Consider the following 20,518-nt stretch of genomic DNA (forward strand, 5'->3'; position numbering starts at 1 on the left):
GACGTTGAGCTAATGGATGGCTTCACCACAGAAATTTCTCACACGCTTTACACCCCTCAGCTACACTTGACCTTTAACCCTTTATTTGCGAGGCGTGAGAAGCTCAGAAGAATCAGGGTGCCAGTAACTAATAACAGACACTAATAACAACTCTCTCCATCTGTCATACTGAGTGCATGCTCAGCATTCTCATCTCCATCCCTGGCAGGGTTCCCACGGAAAATTGGGAAACAACAGGGAATTTTGAAATGGCTTGGAAAGTATGGAAATGAATCATAACCTTAAAAAAAAAAAAAAAAAAAAAAAAAGAACATTTATAGAAAATAGTCAAATGATGATTTATACAGTTTACAAGATTATAAAGCAGCTTTAAGTAAATAGCATTAATAATAATGGTTTTAATGTTCTTTAATTATGAAAGAAATACAATTTTAGCTCTAAAATAGGCAATGGTGTTATTATTCAGCTCAGTTTAGTTCGGTGTGGATTCAATTTAGTTCAATGTTTTGGTCAATGTTAAGATTAAAATAATAATCATATATATATATATATATATATATATATATATATATATATATATATATATATATATATATATATATATATATATATATTATTATTATTATTTTTTTTTTAATATTTACATTTTTTTATTGTCTGTCTCTATAAAATACTTTTTAAATACCTATATCCAGTAATCATGACTGAACAATTCATGGAAAAGTCTTGGAAGTTCATTAGTGTGTGTGTTGGGAACCCTGTGCTGGACAATTAGCTGCTAAGCTCTCATAATACCTTCCCCCACCCCCCACCCCCCATCATGGCAACAAGTTTGGTAATCATGGTCAACCTTTCAAAAAGCCGCCTTCTTAATTAGTGGAATTAGCACAATTAGTAAGAGACATGGGCATCAAGAGGACATTCTTTTCTTCATAATGAAGCCTTTGGCTTACTGCGATGGTTTGTCTTGTTTATTAAGAGCTCAATAAGACTCTGGTGTGGATGTGTGGGTGTATGGCGAGCTGATTAAGTTCACTCAGTGGAGGTAAGATGCTGTCTGTGTTATTTTAGTCATGTCTGAGGTCTCAGATACAGTCGCCGTTCGGGATGCAAACAGCTGACGCTGCGATTGGGCGGAACTCCATTTAGAAAAGCTGTCTGGAGCCGGAGATTGGAGTGACCACAGACCGAAGAGAGACAGCACTTAGTAGAGTTTGCTAACCCAAAAGCCAAGCTCTCTTGCTTCTCATCCTGCACTTGTCAGGACTAAATAAATTGTCATTTTTCCATCAGCTTTATGTGTGTGCGCTTGCGTGTGTCAGTATTGATTGTGTTTGCTCAACACCTCACGGTCCTCAAGCAATATTCTCTTCCCATCAGCCACTGAGAGTGCAGGCGAAGAACAATTCAGAGACTTTTTGACCTCCCTGACCCTTGTAAATCCTCTGTGGTGGCCTAGGTGTTATATTTCTTGTTTGTTTGGTCATGTCAAAGCCCTCTGTGCTGACGGCCCTCACGAGTTTGTTCACACTCAGGCAGGAGGATTAGAGAGGCCGGCATTGTTAACATCATTTCCTACACGAGTCCATGAGTTATAAAATGTGCTGGTGTCTGTATTCTGGCAAAAGAGATCGACTGATGAACAGAATGTAAGTGAAATAATGAGAAAATTCATACGACAAGTGTCAGGCAGAGTGTTTTAGTGGATATAGTAGCAGACAACAGAGGAAACTCTCCAGATGATTCAGTGTTTATCCCTCACACAATGACTAAACCGGAGATTAGTCCTTAAATGCTAAGCTCTGGGTTTCTACAGCTATTATTTTTCAGCGAATTCGTCACAGAGATTGTGATATTGTGTTCACGAGGATTATAAATATGCAGCTGTCACAGCCATAAACACATATGTGCCAACGTGTTGGGTGGTGCCACTCGTGCGAGCGATGCTAGTTCAGCTCGTGTCGTTTCATGATTCATGAGTTATAATGCTTGATTCCCTCCATCATGCTCTGTTTATTCCTTACTATCTGCGAATCCCAAAATTAAAAGTAGAATGTTTGAAAATAATCAGTGTAATCATGTAATGAGAACTGGAGGTGTAAATGTGCCAAACTGCAATGAAAGCAATGGAATAACAATAGGAAAATTTTTATTTTTGGTTATTTTTGAATTGTTACATTATTTTCACGACAATTTAGACCCCCCCCCCACACACACACACACACACAAATTCCATGTTTTCCATTTATCATTTTCAAGGTTCAGAATTCATAAAACAAACAATTTAAGTTATTAAATGTTTTATATTTTCAGAAATTCAGAGTCTTTTTTTTCTAATTTCTTTGTTCTTTTATCAAAAACTGTTGTAAATCAAATGAATGAATATTATTTTAGCAAATTTAATTAAGCTTTCAAATGTAATAAAATAAATATTTTGAACTAAACAATTCATTTTATGCTACAATAGAGATTTACTGTTTTAATTTAAACATGGACAAAAAAAGTATACTGTCTGATATTCCATTTAAAATAACGTTTTAATAATTTGTATTAATAATAATAATAATAATCTGAGAATTACATTCTACTGTATAATAGTAATATATTTCTGTGATAATTAATGAACTTTATCAGTTTTTCAGAGTAATTGTGGATTAATTTCAATTGATCTTTTTGTTGCGCTGTCTTTAATGAATTCTGATTCAAATATTATTTTATTTAAACAATAATATAACAGTATTAAAGTAAACTATTGTATACGTTTATCATAGAAAACACACACACACACACACACACACACACACATATATATATAGTGAAGTGCAAAAAAAAAAAAAGATTCACTTAATATACGTATATAAGTAGCCACTGTGTATGGTAATGTGATTCATCAGTTGCTATAGTGTGCATTTGTGTGTGTGTGTGTGTCTGCGTGTGTGTGTGTGTGTGTGTGTGTGTGTGTGTGTGGCTTAAACAGTTGTTAAGGAAACCCAATGCTCCTCATTCTACACACCCCTCCTCCTCGTGCACAGGACTCCCCTTGGAGTGATAGATTAGTCTCATCTCCCTCCATGGTGTCTTGGTTTACTGTCACACTTTCCAGTTCCACCCCCAGACTTCTCCAGTGACCTTTACTTCCTTAACGAGGAGAAAACATGAGGTGTTAACTTATCAAACATTCATTTAACTGTCATCTTATCCACAGTACAACTGAGGAAGGGCAAAGCTGGTGCAGGTTTATTATCAAGGAGGAATGATCATCTCTGATTGCCACACTATCTTACAATAACTACATATTAGTGAAGGAATAGTGTTTGATGCATTGTAATAGCTCAATTGTAATTAAACTGGATGGTTTGGTTGGTTGGATTAATAGTATTGGCTAATATTTGCGACTATAGTACATTGTGGTGAATAATAATGAGATGTCAACTATAATGTAAACTTGCAACTTGGTGCAAGTTTAACACCAACCAATCAAAGTGCAACCAGTGATTGGCAGACAATTCACATGCAATACGCATTGTTTGCTTCACACATAAGTGATTTTTACGCATTGTTTTGTCTCTCTAACAATGTCTTTTAGAGTACAAAATTAGATGTTAAGAACTATCAGAATGATAACACTTTATTTTAAGGTGACAGTCATACACGTTACATGCACTCCCTATCTCAAATTTATTTTAATTTATTACATTCATTATTAACAGAGTGATTTAATTGATTTTAAATTAAAATGTTATTTATTGTCTCTTTGGAATGTGCAGAACCTCTAAAGCCCCTTTCACACTGCACGTCGGACCCGAAATATTTCCGGAACATTGCCGGGTCGCCTTCTGTGTGAAAGCAACCACGTCCGGGGATTGATTACCGCATTGAACCTGGGTCGGGGACCTAGTAACATTGAGGGGTTCGACCCGGGACGAGCGCTGTGTGAACAAAAGCCAGATCTAATTCCGTGTCGAAGTGATGATGCGCGTTATCGTGCGACTCTTTTACCGGCTGTTTTGAAGGAAGATCAACGTTCGCGACGAAAACACATGTGCAAACTGTAATGAAGCAGAGATCAGTTAGTTCCTCACTTTCCGCGCTGACGCCGAGACCATTTGCTTGCTTCAGTGAAAGTATAATGTGCCTACCGTTTTCGACTCGTACATTCCACGTCACGCGCTGATGTCACATGTCGTTACGGGATCTTCAAGGGTTGTGTGTGAAAGCACGCACATATCCCGGGTCATCGCTGCAGTGTGAAAGTGCAAAATCTAGCGACCAGGGAACAATTGCAGGAACACTTTACCCCTGTATTTGCCGGACTGGCAGTGTGAAAGGGGCTTAAGAGGATTATATTTATTGGATGCATAGCATTTATTACCTAATGTGTTGTGTTCAGTCATTATTATTATTAATATTATTATGGGTTATGAAAATAATTTAAGATAAGAGGAAAAACTGTGCACTTATTATACACGCTTATACAATATTATTATACAAGATTACTGTTCAAGATTATTGTAGATTTTTCACATTTAAATTTTACATGCCATTCAATTTCTTTGCAATTATTTCTGAAATTTCCTAGCAATCTCGGAGCGAAAATCTAATGTAAGTAATCCTACACCATTTTTTTTTCAGAGCTTTCGCGAATAGAGCGCAAATGTTTCGTAGCGAAATGCAAGTTTTCAAATTTCTTTGGGCAAATGCAAAAGCACTGCCTTTTCTTTTCTTTTTGTCAGTTTCACCTCATGTTTTTCTTCACCGTATCCCCTTAGGGGCTCAATAGTTATACTTTCACTTCTTGTCACCATGCTGTTTTCACTGTGAAACGGTGAATGTTCAACCTTGAATCCACATAAATCCTCCGTGATGCAATTTGCAGCACTTTCCACGTGGAGGTCAAAGGATTTGTTGAGCAGAGTGTCACATGAAGGGGTCTATAGATGAGCATACACTAATGGGCTGCAAAATAAAACTAGAAATATTTTTATTCCATATCATGTCCAATTAGTTCTTTTGAGATATCAAATATCTTTGAACCTTACAATGTAAGTTCACAGGAAGTGTTTAGATCATTGAAACAGTAATTCTCTTAGTGATACTGAGCAGATTGTAGAGATGATGTGATCCATTAAGAGACTCTCCAGCTTGTCCACTGAGATAAGAGCTCCTAATGAGAGCCTAGATATCTGAATGACAAAACAAGCCGATTCATTGTCTGATAAGAATGCTTGATTATACTCGTCTACGAGCGCATGCGTGCTGCAGGATCAGGTTGCTGGCTGGTGGAGAGACGAAGTTTCCCAGACTCCTGCATTCCTGCGCAACCCATCTTTTGTCATGCAGCAACAGTTATTTGGAAGGTGACACCCTTCCCCCCTCTTTCTCCTAAAGTCTATGCCAGTCATCTTTCAATAAAGGAAGAGAGGGTGGAATGGAGGAGGAGTGAGAGTGAATGAGCCAGAGGAGGTCAGGGCATTTAGTAAATCAGGTGTAGCTGAGGTTCAAAGACGGGTTGAAGGTTCTTTCTTCATGGCAAAGTCAGCGGCGCTAGAGTAACTTTAAAAGCAATTAGAATATCATTTAGAGCGTAAAGAGAGATTTGGAGAATGACAGAGCAAAAGAGAGAGGCTGAGAGGTGGCTTTGATCCAAACGTGAGACGCAAACCTGTCGTGGCATGCTTGCAGGGAGGTGGAGGGAAAGAGGGAGGAGTTTTTTCCCTCCTTCCCTCTCAGAAACACATGAACTGACACAGGTAGAGCAGTTCAACATTTGCCACCAGCAATTCATATGAGGCGTAAATCTGATGCATGTCGGGCGCTGTAACTTCATTCAGCTGTCAGACCGTCGTCAAAGCGCACTGGACAGAAGAAGAGAAAGAGAGAGAGAGTGAGCGAGGGAGAAGAAGAGACGGCCTTGGCGCTGAGCAGAGGTGAAGATAAGTGTGTTCTTTCTCCCCCTTCAGCTCTCTGAATGCAGGCTTTGTGTATGTGGCTCCTTTTTCTTACTCTGTTTTTCTCGCTGGTGATATGAGTCTGTCTTCTATTGTAGTGTGAAGTATTGTCCCACTGTTTCTTCTTTTGCTCCACTGTGTAAAAGTTACTGTGTTTTTGTGGTGAAGTGATACTTGGGCTTTACAGCACTTTACAGCAGTGTGTGCATGTGTGTGTGTGTGTGTGTGTGTGTGTGTGTGTGTGTGTGTTTGCTGTCTAATGGGTGTGTGGTGTTTGTTGAGGTGAGGTCCTTTGTGTGTCTGAGGGGGTTGGGTTACTTTAGGTCAGGGACAGCATTATTAGATAAATCTTAAAAATAATATATATATATATATATATATATATATATATATATATATATATATATATATATATATATATATATATATATAAACACACAGACACACACACACACTCAGCCTTGGTGAGCATTAGAGACATGAAAAAAAAAAAATCTAATTAAATCTTAATTATTCCAAACTTTTTCACCGGAAAACATATATTCAGGTTAGTCTGTAGTAATTTGTAAATGGCTTTATTGTATTATTTATTATTTATATTTATGTAAAGAAAAACTTTAGAATTTAGAAATCTATGGTATATCCTCATTGTGTAAGTACGTGTGTGTGTGTGTGTGTGTGTGTGCGTGCGTGTGTGTGTGTGTGTGTGTGATTATTTGAAGAAAGCAGGTTAGTCTTTTACCCAGTCAGCCTGTGTAATCATTTGAATGGTAAAGGTTCAGACAACGGCTTAATGATTTACATTTTAATTGTCATTAGTTGTGTGGACCTCTGTCATGTGACTTTGTCACACTGGCTTGTTTCATTTAAAGAAGAGCTTTGAGGTCAGCCTGGATTTCCTCATTGTGCGGAACAGAGATAGTTAGAAAACATTTCACAGGAAGTTCCTCTTCATCACTTAAGATGTACTTCTTCTGTACTCACTCAGCTAAGTTCATCTAAAGGTGATCTCAAATGCCCCTGTCATCTGTTGTTTCGGAGTTTAGATACTTTTTTAAATGAAAAGGACCTTTTTGTGGGACGAGCTGTTGAGTTGATGAACCCTTCAGAGTTGATCGATGTTCCTTTCTGGCACTTCTGATGTCGCTTCCATGCTGGAGAAAAAAAATGAAAGAATGAATGGGCTAAATGAATGGACATCTCTATTTACAGGAATCATTGATTTTCAGTATGGGACTGAAGCTGGGAGGAATATGCAGCGCTTATTAGTTTGTAATCCTTGTCCTTGAACAGTACAGAGATTCAAGTTCATAGTGGCTTCAAACACAATCCAAAAATATGAGGTTTTTTCGGCTTGTTTTTTGGAGACCATGGGGAAGATAAGTCATAACAAAAATATAACAGATCTTGACCAAACAAAGTCCTTGAGTAATATGAAGAAAAATACCAGTAACTTATGACCTCTAACTTAGTAGCAGAAAAAACCTGAAACCGAAGACAAAATATTTGCTATAAAACAGTTTGAGGTCAGTATATATATATAAAAAAAGGAATGCTAGAATTGAAATAGGCTAGGTAAGTGACAGTAAAAAGATTTATAATATTACATTAAATGTTCTTTTGAATGTTCTCTCTTTTCATCAAAAAAAATCCTTTAAAATGATATATTCCATACTAAGCAGCACAACTGTTTTCAGTACTGATAGTTATGTCTTATCACCTCACCTCAAGTTAGATAACCTGATTTTACAACAAAATTCCTATTTTTAACTTATCATGTCAGTCATTGTACTAACCTTTGTTATAAATAGCTAACTTCAGTCTGACATTTAAGGTAAAATACCGGCAGCTCTGCTTGCCAGAACATAACAGTAAAAAATATGATGGTAACAATTTAGGTTTTACAGACTTAAATTAAATTCACAAAAAAATTAAAAATAAAAAACATTTATATAATTGTAAACCCTAGAGATGTTTGTGCTTGAAAATCCCAACAGATCAGCAGTTTCTGAAATGCTCAGACTAGTTTGTTTGGCACCAACAATATAGTTTCCACGTTCACAGTCACTTAAATCATCTATGTTTTTTTGTTTTGTTTTTTGTTTTTTTACAAATTCTGATGCTCGGGTTGAACTTCAGCAGATTGTCTTGATGATATCTACATGCCTAAATGCATCAAGCTGCTGCCTGTATCTATCTTTAAAGTTTCTGTCAGTGATTTCAAAACCATCTCCACTGGATTGATACGTTTGGGAAGCTCTGCTCTGCTCTGCTCTGCGTCATGTGACTTGGTGATGCACAACTAAAGTTTAGTTTAAAGTACTGGTTGTCTCATGGATGGCAGCTCTTTCTTTCTCATTATCATCTATCACTCTGTCTGTATCTGTAGCTCTCTCTCACGCTCACACACACAGACGTATGATTGAGGCTTTGTGTGGGTTTTTGACTATAAGACACTAAGAGATTGAAGCTGATTTGGTTTCCTGGCTTTGGAAGAGAGAAAGATTAGCTGGATTTCAGGCCTCAAAGGGACAACTGCAGCATGTGAGGAGATTTTAAGTAGAAAGAGAGGGATTGAGCAAGGGAGGGAGAGAGCAGTGTTTTTGAAGATTAGCCCCCTAATGCACTGAGTATCAGACCGGGGGGACTCGCACACTGAGACTTTATGAGTGATATCCCAAGATCCCTTGCTGCAAATCCACTGGAGAGAAGTTCGTAATGGCTGTCAGTTCTCCTCTGGTGGCTTAAAGATGGAAAGAGACATTTCAAACCTGGGTCTGTGCGGTTCAGTCTTCAAACCTTTTGAAGTTCACACACGCCTAGAGATGTTCTGTTGTTAGTTCAGGGCGCTAATGATCAGACGCTTGGCATGTCCCTGTTTTGTGGTCTTGTATTACGCCAGCATCCAACAAGAGGCAATACGACTAATTTTACAAATACAAATAATCAGTCCAGCACATACTCGCTGTCTGCTGTCAGCTGCCTTCTAACCAAAGTAAAACCTCAGTAGTGATGGATTGAAACAGCAGCAATTCACTTAGTGGCCTTTGTGTTCAGAAACGGCTAAACGGCATGCAACAAAATGGAATGGAATGCAGTGGTTAAACTCTTTTTACTACTTTCAACCTTTGATGGCAACACTATTTTTTTTTTTTCTACTGTAATGATCAATATCAATTAAGAAAATATCTTGTGAAATATTTCAATATTTCATAGTAGCTTGAGGCATTTTATTGCAATTATATATATATATATATATATATATATATATATATATATATATATATAAATTATATATACGCTACAAGTTCTATGACTCAAGTGAATTTAAGCATCACAAGAGTCATATACAGTATGATTATTTATTTTTATTTTTTTGACTGGTTTACTAAACATTACATTTACAGTTAGAGTGCTGAATTATTATTAATAATTATATTATTCATGTTTTCAAAGATTAACTTTAAGTGACTATTAGATGATTTCAAAGGTGATCTAAAATCTGATATTGATACCTGTAAATGAAAAAAATCTCGTAATATCAGCCAGTACCTAATATGATAAAAATGTATTGGGAAACCCAATGAACAAGGTATCTTAAAATGCTGTTTTGTTTTTTTGTTGTTGTTGTTGTTGTTGTTTTTTTTGGCAGATTAAAATGTGAGAAAAGCTTCCTAGTTAGTCACTGGAAATTCAGAACTACCCGTGAAACACTTTGTGTGCAGGCAGCGCTGAAGTGATTGTGCTTTAATCAAAGAGATCTTGTCCCTGATCACATTCACGATTACAATGTCCCTCATTTAAAAGGGTAACACCGCTGTATTCCAGGCCTTCTCCACGGAGATTCCCTTCCAATTTAATGGCATTATCATACTGTATCATAGCTCTGGTCCCACCTGTGCTGTCCACCAATAGAAAATGACAAAGACTAGGTGAAATATTCATCTAAATGATGTAGCAGATGTTTTATACAGATGTCACAAGGACAATCACTGTAACATGGGGTTACTTTAAAGGTTTTGCTGAAGGGCACAATGGTGACAGTTCACAACATCCATTGTGAGCAAAGGTAATACTGAGTAATTTACTATTTACTATACTTACTTTTTCCAACAAGAGTAATTCAGAACAAAGCCATAAAACACAGCAGTGATGTCTTTTTTACTGAAAGAATCAGTATTTTTATTGAATCTGTTGAGTGAATGATTCAGTGACTCCTGCTTAAACACAATGGCGAAGACTGAAATCTCATTTTCTAGGTATAGTTAATTATTTTGAATAAGTAATTAATTTTACATTCTATACAGTATTTTTTCAATTCAATTCAAGTTTATTTGTATAGCGCTTTTTACAAAACAAATCGTTACAAAGCAACTTTACAGAAAATTATGTTTCTACAATATTTAGTAGTAGCTAGTAGTTTGTGCACATTTGACAGGATTTTAGAAAAACTAAAAAATAATAATAATACAAGACGTAGTCAGCTAGACGATGAACTATCAATATTATTAATTAAGTTATTATATGATTAAGTCACACATTTAGGAATAATTGTTAGTTCTGTTTGTTCATTCAGGGTTAGCATCATCTGAGGTCCTCTGAGGGTCAGCATCATCTCTTCTCAGGTGTTCTGGATCCAGACTGGAGCTTGTGTAAATCCTAGTTACCACGGGATGTGAATCCCGTGGCAAAACATAGAAACAAAATACAGACATCATTAGCATAGCTGCTGATCCAACAAAGTAAAATTAGTTTAACCCAAGCTAATGAATAAAAATGCACCTTTGATCAGATGCAACTACACTCACAATTAAAAAGATACATTATTCGAATGCTTGGCGAAAGAGATGTGTTTTTAATCTAGATTTAAACAAAGAGAGTGTGTCTGAACCCCGAACATTATCAGGAAGGCTATTCCAGAGTTTGGGAGCCAAATGTGAGAAGGCTCTACCTCCTTTAGTGGACTTTGCTATCCTAGGAACTACCAAAAGTCCAGCGTTTTGTGACCTTAGGGTGCGTGATGGGTTGTAACGTGGTAGAAGGCTAGTTAGGTACGCTGGAGCTAAACCATTTAGGGCCTTATAGGTAAGTAATGATAATTTGTAACTGATGCGGAACTTAATAGGTAGCCAGTGCAGAGACTGTAAAATTGGGGTAATATGATCATATTTTCTTGACCTCGTAAGGACTCTCGCTGCTGCATTTTGGACGACCTGTAGCTTGTTTATTGAAGAAGCAGGACAACCACCTAGAAGTGCATTACAATAGTCCAGTCTAGAGGTCATGAATGCATGAACTAGCTTTTCTGCATCAGAAACAGATAACATGTTTCGTAGCTTGGCAATGTTTCTAAGATGGAAGAATGCAATTTTTGTAACATTGGAAATATGATTTTCAAAAGACAAATTGCTGTCTAATATAACACCCAGATTTCTGACTGTAGAGGAAGTTACAGTACATCCGTCTAGTTGCAGATTGTAATCTACAAGATTCTGTGTAGTGTTTTTTGGTCCAATAATTAATATCTCCGTCTTATCCGAATTTAATTGGAGAAAATTCTTTGTCATCCAATCTTTTACATTTTTAACACAATCTGTTAGCTTAGATAATTGGGAAGTTTCATCTGGTCTCGTTGATATATAAAGCTGAGTATCATCAGCATAACAGTGGAAGCTAATTCCGTATTTTCTAATAATATTACCAAGGGGCAACATGTATATTGAAAATAGAAGGGGACCTAGGACGGATCCTTGTGGCACTCCATATTTTACTGATGATAAATGAGATGACTCCCCATTTAAGTAAACAAAATGGTAGCGATCGGACAGGTAGGATCTAAACCATCTTAGAGCCTGCCCTTGAATACCTGTATAGTTTTGTAATCGATCTATGAGTATGTCATGATCTATGGTGTCGAACGCAGCACTAAGATCAAGTAAGACTAGAAATGAGATGCAGCCTTGGTCTGACGCAAGGAGCAGGTCATTTGTAATTTTAACAAGTGCAGTTTCTGTGCTATGGTGGGGCCTAAAACCTGACTGAAATTCTTCATACAGATCATTTTTATGCAGGAAGGTGCTCAATTGAGCAGACACAACTTTTTCTAAAATTTTAGACATAAATGGAAGATTTGAAATAGGCCTATAATTTGCCAGTACACTAGGATCTAGTTTTGGTTTCTTAATAAGAGGCTTGATAACCGCCAGCTTGAATGGTTTTGGGACGTGTCCTAAAGATAACGACAAGTTTATGATATTGAGAAGCGGTTCTTCGGCTACAGGTAACAGCTCTTTCAGTAATTTAGTGGGTACAGGATCTAATAAACATGTTGTTGGTTTAGATACAGTGATAAGTTTATTTAGCTCCTCCTGTCCTATGGTTGTAAAGCACTGCAGTTTATGTTTGGGTGCGATGGATGAAACTGAAGTGTTAGATGCTGTAGAATCTACATTCGTTATTGTATTTCTAATGTTATCTATTTTATCAGTGAAGAAATTCATAAAGTCATTACTATTTAACGTTGGTGGAATATTTGAATCAGGTGGCATCTGGTAATTTGTTAACTTAGCCACTGTGTTAAATAAAAACCTTGGATTGTTTTGGTTATTTTCAATGAGTTTGTGTATATGCTCTGCCCTAGCAGTTTTTAGAGCCTGTCTATAGCTGGACATACTGTTTTTCCATGCAATTCTAAAAACTTCTAAGTTAGTTTTTCTCCATTTGCGTTCAAGACTACGAGTTACTTTCTTGAGAGAGTGAGTATTACTGTTATACCATGGTACAGTACGTTTTTCTCTAACTTTTTTCAATTTGATTGGGGCAACAGCTTCTAATGTATTAGAGAAAATAGTGCCCATGTTGTCAGTAATTTTGTCTAATTCATGTGTATTTTTGGGTACAAATAGCAGTTGAGATAGATCAGGCAGGTTATTTGCGAATCTGTCTTTGGTGGCTGGAACAATAGTTCTGCCCAGACGGTATCGCTGCGACATATAGTTAATATCAGTTATACGCAGCATGCACGATACGAGGAAATGGTCTGTAATATCATCACTTTGAGGTACAATATCTATAGCAGTAAGATCGATGCCATGCGATATAATTAAATCTAGTGTATGATTAAAACGATGAGTGGGCCCGGTGACATTTTGCTTGACTCCAAAGGAGTTTATTAGGTCAGTAAACGCAAGTCCTAATGTATCATTTGTATTATCAACGTGAATATTAAAATCTCCCATGATTAGCGCCTTATCAACTGTAACTAGAAGGTCTGAGAGGAAATCTGCAAATTCTTTTAGGAATTCTGTATACGGCCCTGGTGGTCTATACACAGTAGCCAGAGCAAGAGATACATTAGATTTCTTTTGCATGTCTGACAGAGTAACATTTAGCATTAGTATTTCAAAAGAGTTAAACCTGTATCCTGTTTTCTGGGTAACATTGAGAATATCACTATATATTGTTGCAACACCCCCGCCACGACCAGTCTGACGGGGCTCATGCTTATAACAGTAGTTTGGTGGAGTAGACTCATTTAGACCAAAATAATCATTTGGTTTTAGCCAGGTTTCAGTCAAGCAGAGTAAATCAAAACTATTATCTGTGATCATTTCATTTACAATAACTGCTTTTGGTGTGAGTGATCTAATATTTATGAGCCCAAACTTTAAAAATTGTTTTTGTTCATTTACTTTACATTTTTCTGGTTTAATTACGATAAGATTTTTTCTAGATCCTACATTATATTTATATTTATATTTTGACCTCACTATTCTGGGAACAGACACAGTCTTAATAGGTTTTACAGCACAAGTACTTTTATCATTTAAGCGGGTGGAACAAAACTCATCATAATGGTTATTTGAGAATTGACTTACTAGTCACATGGAGCGAAGTGTCCTGGTATGAATGTGTGTTGTATGAATTTAATATGTATATACTAAATTGGTCATTCTCATTGTCATGCCATTCACTGCCATTCACAAAACCTCTCTTTTGGCCTTGTGTTTTAATAAAGTGTCCATTAAATAGTTTTTACTTACTGTTTTATTAATACTATGAATTAATACATACAACTCTTTTCACATACTGTTTTTCATCTGCTATATATAAGGAAATATGCGATTTTGGATGCAACCCGTCGTCTCCTTAGTTCCTGAATGAATTTTGAGTGTTTTTGAATAAAACGGTTGAGTGAGTGATTCAATGACTCACTGATTAAGATAGATGCTTGCTTCTTGGAACACTGCTCAGGCCAATCAGATTCGAGGACTGAAGTTTAAAGGAAATTATTAATCTATTTAATCTTTAAACAAAAAAATGCACACTTCAGTTCAAAGTATGACCTTATGAACAGCTGGAGCAATCCTACCCTGCTCTGTAATCACACATTTTAATTTAGTTTTACAACATAGGCATCTAAATGGACGAATAGAGGTAGCTGTTCCAGGACTGCCGACGTGTCCTTTTACAAATCTATTGAATTTCTATAGGTTGATAAGTGTAATGTTCAGATAAGAGGGCGTATGGACAGTTTGTTCGCCCGGATCAATATTGGAGTGCACTTAAATGGACTCAGTGGTTTAATGTGTGCTGGCCTACTGCAGATGAGATGAGTATGTAGGCTATAAAAGCCAGCGGGAGATGAGTGTTATGTATAGTATTTCACCTCCCTCCACTACACAACCTCAGTAATTCCTGTTTTACTAGGGCACCTGTCCCTCTAGAGCAGGCTTGCGAGGCTCGTTGCTTGTTCAGCTAAAGATCCTGATGAAAGCTGCCAGCTAGCCCACTTTGAACCGGCTCTCTCCTTCACTCTTGCTTTGTTTTCTTTTTTTAGTTTCACGATCACTCTTTCTCTGTCTTTTAATGGATTTGGGTCGAGGCCTCTCACCTCTTAAAAGCCCTGTGTCATAAAGTGACCTATTAAAAAGCATCTTAAACTGAAGTCATAAACTGCATGCATTTCCTGTTTTGAAAGATTGACCGGGCAGTAGAGATTCAGCTGAGATGGCGTTTTAGTGTGCAGTCTGAGCAAGATTAGGCAGGTTTTGTAATATCAGACACAAAACTGAGAGTTAAACCTCAATGTGACCTCAACTCTAAAGCATTTGTGCCGTTCTACTCCCATAAGCATTAGAGACGTGCCCTGAGGTGATGTTGTGTCATCCGTGGTTTCTCCTTACTCTCTCTGTTCAGAGAATATTAACAAGCAGTAGATGAGAGATATGAACAGAGAGATTTATGTGCCACTGATCAGACCGCCAGCTATGGAAAAGACAAGTTTCAGCTTACCCGTGCCAATGCAAACAGAGGAGACTTTCCCACTTCTGGGTCCTCAAAGCAGATGCCACATCTATTATACTTCAGCAAACAAGTCTGGAGAGTTTCATCTACTGCATTTCAAGATTTATGAGGTTTTAGATTGGGATTCTAAATATGAAGAACTCTAAATATGAGGTGAAGTGAATATTTTACCTTTAAAGTTATGGAAAAGTCCTGAATTTTCAAAGTTATGCGCCGCTCTAATATTTGTTATTAGCTAGAAATGTGTCCTTGCGAGTGAAATCTAAAAAAGTAATCTAGTAATCTTGATGGACTGGAAATATAATCAAAATTCTTGGGACAGATGAGTCGAATGAACATTACTGGTTGTTGTGTTGAATCCCACACTATTTTGTTTTAGTAGTAACTTTATTTACATTGAGCATATTTAATTATATATAATAATAATGTTTAAGTATTAAAGGGTTAGTTCTCCTGAGAATGAAAATTCGTCCATCTTCTAATCACCCTCAAGCATCCTAGGTGTATGTGACTTTGCTCTTTCATAATAATTAAAATAATCCAGTTGAAGTTATATAAAAAATTGTCCTTGCTCTTCCAAGCCTTTCAATGGGGTAAGCATTTTCTTTACAAATCCTCGTTTTGTTCTTCTAATTTGTTACCAGCATTTAGTTTTGTTCTCTTTCTGTACTCGTCACTAACCATGGAGCACTGACGAACTACAACATCCGCCGTTCCCCACAGTCAGAAGAAGTCAGAAAAAAAGTGTTTAAAATCTGGATATTTATCTTACAAAAATGCCTGGATTCGCTACAGGGGGACTTTATTCACCTTCCAGAGCAACGCGAGGGATGTTTTATTACAGATGTGCGCACTTTATTTCACGTCTTCTGAACTGTTGACAACAAACACCTGCTTACCCCAATGAAAGGTTTGTAAGAGCAAGGACATTATTTAATATAACTCCAATTGGATTATTCTGAAAGTAGTAAGTCAAATAAACCTAGGATGATTCGAGGGTAGTTGAAGATGGATGAATTTTCATTCTCGGGTGAACTAACCATTTAAGTACCTTAATAATAAAGGTAAAAATCAATGGTTTCATGATAAACCTTCAACATCCATGGAACGTTTCCATCCCACAGAAGTTTCCTTAAAGTGGAAAAAGGTTATTTGAGGAACAAAAAATCCTTTTCTATGGCACTGCTGTGAAAACTTTTTTGTAAAGGTGGACAGTCCACTGCAATTCCTCTGATTTACCTTATATATTATTTCCCGTTTTAGAACCATCCAGGTGTAATGAGGGTGAGAGGGAAATTAACTGTGTTCTGATGACTCCGATGCTGGCAGCAGTTAAAAGACGTTCTCTAACTGCAAGGGGGCACATAGTGGGAACCCGGCTGTTTGAATTTATGACCAGCTGACCTTTAGTGTTGGACGTCCACCACCAGGAGGCCTGTGAAGTCTGAAATCAGAGAGGAGAGGAGGAAAAGAGAGTCCGGTGGGAGAAAAACATTTAAATGTAATTAGGTGTGCGGTCAGGTAGAAGTGTCCAATAGCACCATGAAGAGGGAAACAGACAAAAGTTGGCTTTTTGTATTATAGTTAAGAATAAATTGAATTATGTATCAGAGTTTAGCCTGTGTGTGTGTCCATAATAATTCAGATTTGAAAATTTTTATCAGGGTGTTGTGGGATTGGAATCACCTTGTCTTATTTCATTTGTAAATAGGAGTCAATGACAAAACACAAATGTCCGATGTTATAAGAAGAAAAAATAAAGTAAGTTTATAAGGCTGGCAATTGTATATGGATGAGCAGGATTCAAAGCGGGGTAAAACAGATGATTTATGCCCAACGTCCATTTATGATTTATTAACGTGCAAATATGCTTGGCAACTGTCAACAGCCGGCAGGCTAATGAACTACTGTATACAAATGGTTTATTCTGATTTCTGTCTTTAATATATCTCATTATTGAACTTTGGTGTCTTTTATTATATCGCTGATACAGCTTAAGGCCACGCGCTTGTGCCAAAGTTCTTCAATTGTAAATTTGGTTTTGATGTCAGTTGTTTAAAAAAAAAAATATTTCAAATATTTCAAACATTTCAAAAACATTAAAAATAAAAATAAAAAACTTTATTCAAAAAGTGGTGGTCAAGTGGTCGAACCGTTGTTTGTTATTTCATTCATTCAATAAGGTATTACATCTAACCATAAACAAAATTATATATATACATTTTTTATTTTTTTTATTTTTTTATTTACTGACCATTGCATGCAGTGAGGGTCGTTACAGGTCCTTGGCATATCATTTCTTTTTTCTTAGTTTTCTTGACACATGACAGCAACATCTCACATTTAATGAATAAAATGTTTCATTCAAAAAAAAAAAAACATGATGACATATTTAAAGAAAAATAATATATTTTAATGTTTATTAGACTTATTTTCTTTGTTACACACTTAAAAATAAAAGTTCCAAAAGGGGAATCACACTGATGCCACAGAAGAAACCTTATTTGTGCAATACAAAGGTTTCATTGAACCTTTGATGTCAATGAAGGACCTTTATTTATATGTTTAAGAGTGCAGTTTTATGAAAATCCTACCAGGCTTTTTATTCATAATTGATGTTGATTCTGAAATATGTGCCATTTATTGTTTGCATGAATAACATTTTATAAAAAATATATATATATAGAGAGAGAGAGAGAGAGAGAGAGAGAGAGAGGATCTGGAAACAAAAAACGGGTCACGTAATTGACCCACTGAGATATTTGATTGATGATGACGCAGTTTACAAAAGTCCAAAAGAGCCACGTTGCACCACTGGTCGATTGTGGGTGGCTGAGTTAAACATTATGTACGACTGAAGGAGACAGTAATTTTTTTTTTTTTTTTTCAGTTAACCTCTTTGTATCCCTGTCAGTGTGAATTTTGTCTGTGTAATGAAGAGAAGTTTTTAGCAGTGTTGTTGATTTAAAAAAAGCTGCGGAATGCACTCCAGAAACGGCTGCCTCTTCTGTGGGTTAATTGCTTGAGGTTACGTTTCATAAGGTCCATTAATGAAGGTCTACTGTGTGTCTGCAGGACTGCAGTCTGTTTATAAAGACCCACCATGTTCGTTTATGCTCTATTCTAACTCATGTAGCGTCTTTCAGACGCAAGAAGAGTAGAGTTACATACTGGACTCACTTTTGTAGTTCACATGAAATCATTCCACACACTTTCTTCCCTTATCTGTTTTCCCACCAGCCAAACATACTTGGCATTCATCCCTAATGTTTGAGAGAGTGCTCTGCAGCCGTGGCAAGTGTGTGTGTCTGTGTGTGTGTGTGTGGGCGGATGTAATCTGGTAACGAGTGGTGGAGAGCTCAGGATGGCCTTGAGTGTTCAAGAGAGCCACACATAAAAGATGACTAACAAACAAACAAAGGCTGGTGTCAGCAAAGTCAGGTGATGAAGGACGACATTTATCAAACAGTTACAGTGGTGACCACACAGGACAGCACAACACAAGCTCAGAGACAAACAAAACACGCACATACAAACAAACACACTGTCTACAGTCACTTTCCACTAGCATTAAAATTGGCTGAAAAGCAGCTGCTGACGGTGGAGCTCACTGATTAAAGGGTTAGTTCATTCAGTCAGACTATTTCAGTCTTGTATGTCTTGTTTGTATTGTGTTTATTTCTGTGGTAGAATTTAAGATTTTGAAGTACTGACTTGTCTGAATAATGTTTTCAAGGCTAGCATTTGATGAAGGCTAAAACATGTTGACGAATGAATTCGAATCTTCGGCTAAAGTTGAAGGCTTATTGTTAGGGTAACTGTGTAAGCTTACTTGGACCAATATAATTCAGGACTTTCATGTGGCTTATCAGAGGCGGAGGTGTTAGAGGGCGAGCATTATTTAGAGAGAATCTGATTGGGTGAAATAAGTGAGTGCAGGGTGAGTCATCAATATTTTAATTTGTTTTCACAGAGGAATACTCTACGTTTTAAATAGTTAACTTTTTCTCGCTCAAACTTTTGCTCACACTATCCCAGCAGGCACACAACATCATAGGACGTTAATACTTGGTTTTGATGTAGAGTGACCAAACTTCAATGTGAATTCAACGCCTAATGTTAATGTAATTCGATGTCCAAAACCAACATCAGCTAACGTTATTTTTTTATTTTATGTATAACCAAAATCCAGCATGAAATCAAAATCATATTGCTGTCAAATACTGACGTCAGTGCAGTTTTCATTCTCAACCAAAATGCAATGTCTGACCAACGTAATGTAATGTATTGATCTCCTATGCATGCTGGCCTTATATATATTAAATAAAAAATTGATAACCTGAATGCACTGTAAGTCGCTTTGGATAAAATCGTCTGCTAAATGTATAACTGTAATTTATATATATATATATATATATATATATATATATATATATATATATATATATATATATATATATAGTTTGTTTTTATGAAAAGTGTGTTCATCCCATAGGCGTAATGTTTTTATACTGTACAAACTGTATATTCTATGGCCCTACACCTAACCCTAGCCCTCACAGGAAACTTTGTGCATTTTTACTTTCTCAAATCATCATTCTGTATGATTTATAAGCATTTTGAAAAATGGGGACATGGGTTTTGTCCTCATAAGTCACCCTCTCTTTGTAATACCTGTGTCATACCCATGTCATTATACAGAGTTGTGTCCTGATATGTCAAAAAAACAAGAGCACACACACACGCACACACACACATTAATCTACAGAATTCTTATGCATTTTATGGTGTTTTAAAATGTTAGGATGGCATGTCTTTCACAGTATGTCATGAAAAATAAAACCAAGCATGCAAATTAATATTGAAAAGTGCAGGAAAAAAAGCCTTGAACTGCAGCTCTGTGAGTGAAGCAGGCATTAATAAACATACGAAAGTCAATGCAGTCAGCATCTGAAATACCAGCTCTGAAAACCCAGGAGGCAAAATTTAATAATATCAAAACAACTCTCTATCAAGGTGTGTGTGTGTGTGTATGTATGTATGCATGTATGTATGTATAATATATATATATCTTTTTTTTCAGCATCCAATCTTGCTTGCTGCAGGCATATGTCTATTCATACTGAAGCATGATTAATTAAGCTCATAATAAAACAAAGACAATTTTGTCTGTCTACTGTCTCCATTCTCCCACTCCCTCTTTCTCTTTTTTTCTGTGGTTAATCTGCATCTGCAGGGGTGATGGAGAGCCTCCCACGGCTCGC

General features: G+C 36.6%; 1 protein-coding gene across 3 annotated transcripts in view; it reads left to right on the forward strand.

The window, feature by feature from the left end:
• Nucleotides 1-20,518, forward strand: part of LOC127977483 (xylosyl- and glucuronyltransferase LARGE2s) — a 46,517-nt gene that overhangs the window by 11,277 nt on the left and 14,722 nt on the right. Inside the window, exon 1 of one of the 3 annotated variants that reach the window (XM_052582361.1) lies at nucleotides 5,736-5,927. The exons of 1 other annotated variant lie outside the window; for it this stretch is intronic. The gene's annotated coding sequence lies outside the window, so the exon portion shown is untranslated. Of the gene's footprint in view, nucleotides 1-5,735; nucleotides 5,928-16,405; nucleotides 16,735-20,518 lie in introns of those variants that run through there. One more of the 3 variants, XM_052582363.1, reaches the window with a different exon arrangement.

This window comes from Carassius gibelio, chromosome B18 (genome assembly GCF_023724105.1).
Source record: "Carassius gibelio isolate Cgi1373 ecotype wild population from Czech Republic chromosome B18, carGib1.2-hapl.c, whole genome shotgun sequence".
NCBI classification, from domain to species: Eukaryota; Metazoa; Chordata; class Actinopteri; order Cypriniformes; family Cyprinidae; genus Carassius; species Carassius gibelio.